Below are 7,672 nucleotides of genomic sequence, written 5' to 3'. Positions count from 1 at the left end.
GATCTAAAATCGTCCAGTAACGCTCAGCTCACTGTGTACTGCCGCACACACTTCACACATCCATCTGTCATTTACATATCACTGTTCTCCAGCCTTCCTCCTCGCGCCTGTCTTTTATGAAGCTCGTGGAGTTGAACAGTGACTGATGCGCGACGACGCTGAAAAATAATAAGGAATTTGACAGGTAAGACACAGGTCTCCTCTGGGAAGGACCTAAATAAACTTAAAAGCAAACGAGTTTGTCTGTGACTGAAAATGGATGTTTCTTTTGTGTGTCTAGTGGTAGTTTAACGAACTCTCTGGTTTTGTTTGGTGAAGCTCTTTTTATACGGTAGGCTATGTCGTCTTCACACTTGCGTAAATACGTGTGTGTGTGTGCGTGCGTGCATGTGTCTGTGTGTGTTTAGAGAGAGAGAGAGAGAGGAATTATTTTTCAATACCTTTTTTTTTTATTTCATTAAGCACTAATGAGCTAAAGGCTTTTGAAGTAGCCCCCAGTCTAAAAGCCTGCTTTCATTTGTCATTAAAGAATCCCTTTAATCTAAGTCTGTCCACAATATGTATATTCCAACAGGACGAATAGCTCATTGTTGCCTGTTTGCACAGAGAGCATTCATTATGAATTTAATATTAAATAATAATAAATAAATAAAAACATTTCAATTGAACTTTGTATTGCTTTATTGTCGCTGAAGGGAACTTTATCTTGGACTCTAGTGATGTACACACACACAACACCCTCATGCTCCTTCAAATCATTATAAACAAGAGCTGTAAATAATATCATGTGCATTTACATATTTATTTTAATTCATTCATTCGCTGGAAATACCTCCATGATCTTGGCATTGCTCTACTAAAATTCTAAGTTCATTAAAAATGCATTGCATTGTAATTCAAAATAAAATGCATTGTAAGGGGCCGTTCACATATCGCGTCTTTTGCGCGGTCAAATTCGTTATTTCACATGTAAAAGAATCTCAACTTTTCCAGAATGCCGCAAGAGCACCGCGGGTCATGTGACTAGAACCAACCAATCAGCTTCACCCTTTCCGTAACAACATTGAAAGCTGGTGAAATTCTCTTTTCCGTAAATAAATCTTATAGCAAAGCTACAGCGTTTTTCGGTGGTGGAAATCCATTATTAAACTTCCTGGTCGTTGTGGAGAGCGCAGTTCATGGTTGCATAGCAACGACAGACGCCACGGGAGCGCAAGCGCTTTGGAAAGGAGGAGGAAACGGCGCAGCCGCGCTTTCCACGCGTTCTAAAACACCATAAAACAATAATTGCCATAATAATAATATCTAATTTAAAAGTATATGGACCATTAAAATACCTTAACACCTAATGAGGGTGAACAATGCAACAACAAAAAAAGTAAATGTGCAATTAGGCACTAATAAAAACTTTCTCTTGGCCATTGATGATTGCTGCTGATAAATGTAAATGTATTTCTGTGATATTGACTGACTTTTGAACACAGTTAGACATTCCTTTTCTCTTGAATGTTTTCGACAGATCATCTGCAAAAGTGGGACAGTAGTTTATTTATAGCAAATGAATCTGCTGCTTAAATAATACAATATCACAGAGAAATGTTCATATATAAAGTAACAAAAAAAGAAATCATATGTGCCTCTATGAAAATAATGTCAAATTAGCCTAAACTGGTTTTTGAGACATCGTTTCTGCTCAAAATGTGTACCATCCAATCATTATTGACGCACAGACCTTCACTTCTCCTGAAAAGGCATTGTGTACTTGTTCAGCTTTCATTCCAACTGAAGTCTTTATGACTCTGTCAGAAATATGTTTTTAACACAAAGAAACAATGCAACTGTGGATTAGTTTTGCTTTGATATAATATTCCTCCTTACATTTAAACTCCATTTCTGGGATCTGCCCAGAGAGCGTTTATACGTTTTAATTAGAATCATCCATGGATGTGTAATGCTAATGCAGACAGGTCTTCAATAAACAATTTCATCAGATTCTGGGATTGTAGGGTGCAAATGGAGGAGATGTTTGCTTAAGTATTCATCTATTGTGCTCCATAAAAGAACCTCCATTGTGCTCCTCTGAGCTTGATAGGTTAATCATTTAAGCTCATTTAAATGGTTGCTGGTGTGCGATTTAGCTTATACCAGTTGATGCTCATTAGTAAGTTGAGGTACTGCTGCAGCCTTGACGTTTTAAACCGCCCCTAATGGCTCGCAGCAGTATATTCTGACACAGGCTAATGAAACCTGCTCTCCATAGTTGAGTATTAACAAGCAACCAAGGGAGCGGGATCAGCACACTACATTCATAATACAACAGTAGGAGATGTAATACAGCAACCCCTCCGAAGAGGAGGAAGGTAATTGGTCACTGAACTTTACTTTGGCATGTGTGCTAAATCCCAGCTTTTCTCGAAACCTTTGACAAGGCCCCTGGAGGATCCCAATTAAAGGTGTAATACTGAATATATTGCTCAACACAGCCTTGTAAATAAGGACGGTCAGTGGAAATGCTTGGCAAGCAGTTGGCGGTGCCACTGGGCAGAGTCTGGTATATCGAACGGTGTGTTCGCTTTTTATTGAACACCAAATGTTCATGCTAAGAGTGGGAGTTTTTCCTCAGGAGTGTGCATTTATAAAAACAGCTGGGTAGATTAAATGAATGTTTAATGTAATGCATGATATGGAATGTAATGAGAATATGTTGTTCATATTAAGACTGAATTGTGGAAGTGACACGTTTCAGGACCACGGACAGCACTCCTACTGTTTTAAATGGAGACAGCAGTGATATTGACTTGGTGGGAATAAATTTAAGAGACCTAAAGGAAATCAAACAAGTCATTACTTTAGCACACAAGCCTTTAAAGGGGATTTATAACATTCAAGCCAATTGAAGGTAGCCTGACGTCGTCATACTCAATTCTAGTCAGAATGTGAGTCTGATACTTTTCCATAGAGATTTGATTATGGGGCGTGTCTCAACCAAACCAGGAAAAAAAAAAACTCTGCACTCAATTGGATAGACCTACAACCAATCAGAGCAACGGAGTAAATGACGCATGTTCTTCATTCATATTTTCAACCAACAAAATGTCGCGGCTCTCTGTTCCTCTTTTAAAATGAATGCGCTGTCGATATAACAGACGCGATGGCGGAATCTACACATGATGTTTCATAAACAAAGTTCGGGAGGAGCACGTACAAATAATCAATCCAATATAAACTTGTCATCAAACAATACCATGTCTAACGTTACCCTATCTATCAGCATGAGGAAGCATATTCACTCTGTAAACTTACCTAACACTCCTTGACAGTTTTTCAGCATCCCTCCACCACCCCGAATCCTCACTCTTGTCTTGTTCTCTCACAACCAGGAATACGGGGGAGCATGGCTACCGAGCCCACAGCCCTCTCCTCGGACAGCACGTCATATACGCATTTATTCTATCGACTTATTTGTGTGAAATCTTATAAACGCATTTATTCTATCTGACTTATTTGTAAATGTGAACTCGTGAAATCTCAATTCTCCAGCAGCAGTCGTCTTTGTTGTAAACTAATTCAAATCAAGCGCTCTTTGGTGACGTGGACGATTACGTTGCATTGCTCATCTGTCCATCATCGTATAAAGCCCGCCCTGACAATTTGATTGGTCCGAACAATTTTTGTTCGGGCATAATAGCTCCTCAACGGAGCGAGTCCAGACCGAACTTCCCGACCAAAAAATATTGTGGGCGGGGTTCGGGCTGGCACCCAGGCTAAATTGAAGGAACAATGGAGATTATATTTTCCAAAAAAAAATTTTTTAATGAATGACAGACTTATTAGTTTGGGAACAACATGAAGGTATGTAAATGAAGACAGATGTTTCATTTTGGGTAAACTACCCCTTTAAGCATTCTGTAATAGCAATTTTTTATCTCACTGGGAAAAACAGCATCACAGGGTTAAGGAACACTCAAAAGGCAAAATTGTAATAAAGAAGAAAAGGCCTTTATTCTTTGAGGAATCTTTTCGCAACCGCAGCCACCCAGATGTGAAACAGAAAGCCTACTGACATAATAAAACTGAGACATTTTATACAGGTTTCTGACATTCTTGACTCCTCCTTTCCCTAGTCTCTGTAAATTTCCTTAAAGACATCTAGTATGGACTGGTTCTACCCCCCCCCCCCTGGGCAGGTTATGCTGTTCTTTGTCCCTGAGAAGCCAAAAGGCCTTTATTTACAATCTTTATCCCTGAGAAGCCAAAAGGCCTTCATTTACAATCTAGATGACCTCCTGCTGTTCTTTATCCCCTAAGGGGATGGCATGGGACCCCTTGTTTATTGTTAAACGACCCCTGTATTCTCCTGGCTGGATCCTTTCTCGTGCTCAGGTGTAAGTTTTTATCACCCTGTCTTCCTGTCCCTTCTTCAGCTGTTAGAAAACCCTCACAGAAATATATATGGTCAGATGCTTTTACACACACTCAATTGAAATCAACAAGTTTAAATGAATGGACACAAGAACAATGAATTTTTCATTAACATCTCCCCCCTGTTTATCATTCTCTGATAACCAATAAAATAATAAAAATTCATTTCTATTTTCTAAAATCAATCAAACCCATTTTACTATTGAATCCTTAAGAATAGAATTAATTCAAGTCTTAATTCAAGAACAGTTATACCCTTCATGTATATCAATACTAAGCCCTAATTTGATTCAATCAAATAAAATCGCAAAACTTTTCTTCAACCATTAATTGGTCAACATCTCGTTGCCTCATGGACGTTCCATCTTCACCAATACCGCTTGTCTTGTCGTCTCTTTGGTGTGACCTGTGAAATTTTCAACCTGAAACATATCACCGGATAATTTCTTGCTCATTGAATAGCACTCAGGGTCCTTGTTCCCCTGAAAAACATTCAACCCATGTTGTTCATGTTAACAAAACAATACAGAATCAGTTCTGTTTGGTTCAATCCATCCTGACATCCTGCAAAATGAAAATTTTAAGTTAGGCATTACACAGGGTTAGGCACTGTTTCTTCACTTTGCTCATGCCATGCGCAAAAGTCTGCATCTTCTGTAAAGAAAAACAAATGTTGAGGTTATTGTCACATAGTTTTCTTTTGTCTGCTGTGCTGCCACATCTGCTCCGGCGTTTCCTGTCAAAACAATTCTTGTTATTAGCACACTTAAAATACAAACAATGCACACAATTAAACCCAATGTCCTCCCAACATTTATCTTCCCACCTGTGCGATGGCTTTCAGCAAATGTGAACCCCTTAGTAAACCAGATCTAGCTGGTTAATACAAATAAAGTTCTTCAAATAAACCCCTCCTGGACTTTACTGTCCTCATATACCGATGAGGTCAAAGCTAGATAACCTCTCAGCCTGCTGTGAAGACAATGGGTTTAGCCCTTCCCCCCTGGATTTACTGTTTTTCCCACCTGTGAGGCCGAAATGTCTTTGTTTGTGGCCTGAATACAAATTATCCATACTAAAAAGTTCAAAGACTCATCTGACCACTTGTTTTACTGTGCGTTCTCTTGTTCCCGCCATGAGCATATTCATCCTCCTCTTGATGCACAACACCCATCTCGTGCATAAATCTAACATAATAAAATTCTCTTACTTTTATCAGACGCTTTTATCCAAAGCGACTTACATTTCAAGGTACACATTTACATTCTTATCAATTCTTGCTTTCCCTCGGAAATTGAACCCATGACTTTGGCGTTACAAGCGCTAACGCTCTACTGTTTGAGCTATAGAAAACTGCAATATTTGTTCATATTTATTTGGTAACATTTGTTTGGATAAAGTTTGCTAACCCAAACGTTGTCCTTCAGCCAAATTTCCCATCTTTCTCTGCCTCTGAAATAAAAATATTACTTAAAACCACAATTTCATCTTCTTATCAAATTGTTTTAAGGCAATGGCCCCTAAACCCTATTGTTTGGTCTCTTAATCAGCTGTCATCTACGAACATTCTCCAGGTCATCAATTGGTCAGGTCAGGTCGTGTACACTTTGTCAACGTCACTACACTTCGTCAACGTCAGTCGAATAACAATCTTCCCCTTTTTACAATACATAACTGTTAAGGGCTCTCTGGATAATCTGATATTTACTTAGCCTACTGTACGTGTTTGTTGCTGTCAAATTTATAACTTTTTCTCAACACATGACTGACGGCTATCTACGACTTCACAATTCTAATTTATCAATACTTAAACCTGTCCAGAAAGTAATTAAAATCTACTGCACAACATGAATGACCAAAATAATAATTAATAGACAGAGCTCGATGATCAATCAACTTAAAGCTCATCCTGTTCTGTGTTGCCTTCTCATCAGATTGACTCACAATCCTCAGCTTTGTGAAATTTCAATTTCAAAATTTCAAATTTGTCATTCGCCTTAACCCATCTATAATGCTAAAACACTCTTTCCAGAGGTTAATGACAAATTTATACACACTATTCAGACAGAACAGTTGTCCTAAACTAACACATACTTTACAAAACATGAATTCACACTCACACTCATCCCTGACTATGAACCGCTCATATTTCTTATTAATATCTTTTTATCTAAAAGGATTCAAATTTTAAATGACATTTTAACCTTACATTTTCCTGTATCTTTTATCTAATGTTTTTATGGCCTCTTAACCAGTTTCAAAACATGTCTGTTCATTATCCATCTGATTTTAGAAAAGTCAGCTGGATTGTTTTGGTTCATTATCTTATTTTGCTCCAGCTTTCTTTGGCTGACTGATAACAGAAAGACAGACAGAGTACCATCCTCTTCCTCCACTCAAGCAGTCTCTTTCTCTCTCATTATAAGCAAATAATCTTTTCAACAGCCTCCTAGGACTGTAACTAAAATAATCATAGTCATATTCAATCGTTCTATGATCTTTTCTAAGGTTATCTTTAGTTTAAATACTCAATTTACCTAACCTTTGTTTTCCAGAAAATTCTCTTGAGTCATCTTTAGCCACCACCATGTCTTATAGTGGTCCTTTGTCATGTCTAAATGATCTACAGGAGTCAGAACTGACACATTAGTTTAGCATCGACACAAATCTCTGTGTTTTCCTTGCTCATCAGGCAACTAACATTACAACTTTTTTTTTTTTTTTTTTTTTTTTTTTTTTTTTAAGCTGTCTCCACAACAGATAACCACTAGTTCAATGGTCTCTGCTGGCTCCTGAATGCCCATTCAGATCAGCTCTTAACCTATAATTGTCTTTTCTTCAGGGTGTTGTCCCCTGGCATAGTTGCAGACACTTGTCAGAAAAACAAGCCGTTCAATCAACGCGGTTTCTGGTGAGTGGTATATAGAGGAACTCACATTTTCTGGGTCAGACGGCCGTAACTTCTTACAGCTCATCTCGCCTCTCAATGGTTTGCTGATGCTGCTGGCCTCACAGTCACCGCTCAACTCTAATACCTTTCTCACATAAAAAAAAACACCTCCATCAGGAAATGCCCAGTGTTTTTGCGTGACCCTTCTGTCTTAGGTTGTCTTTTTGGCCTAAAAGATCGTACCCGTCGTTGAAGTAATCACTCGTACACACTGGTAACCGCTTTTTCCCATCACAGAATCTGTGACCGTTTTCTTCAACATAATCTGTTGTTTTCTGGAGCTTAGGAAAAGGCGCATTC

General features: G+C 38.5%; 1 protein-coding gene across 1 annotated transcript in view; it reads left to right on the top strand.

Annotated features, from left to right (window-relative positions):
- Positions 1–7,672, top strand: part of spmip4 (sperm microtubule inner protein 4) — a gene marked incomplete at its 3' end in the record, with an annotated part of 70,131 nt that overhangs the window by 54,518 nt on the left and 7,941 nt on the right. The window lies entirely within an intron of this gene.

Source organism: Rutilus rutilus (assembly GCF_951802725.1).
Source record: "Rutilus rutilus genome assembly, chromosome: 17".
Lineage (NCBI taxonomy): Eukaryota > Metazoa > Chordata > Actinopteri > Cypriniformes > Leuciscidae > Rutilus > Rutilus rutilus.
Note: the sequence above shows the minus strand (reverse complement) of the source record. Positions and strands in the feature narration are given on the sequence as shown.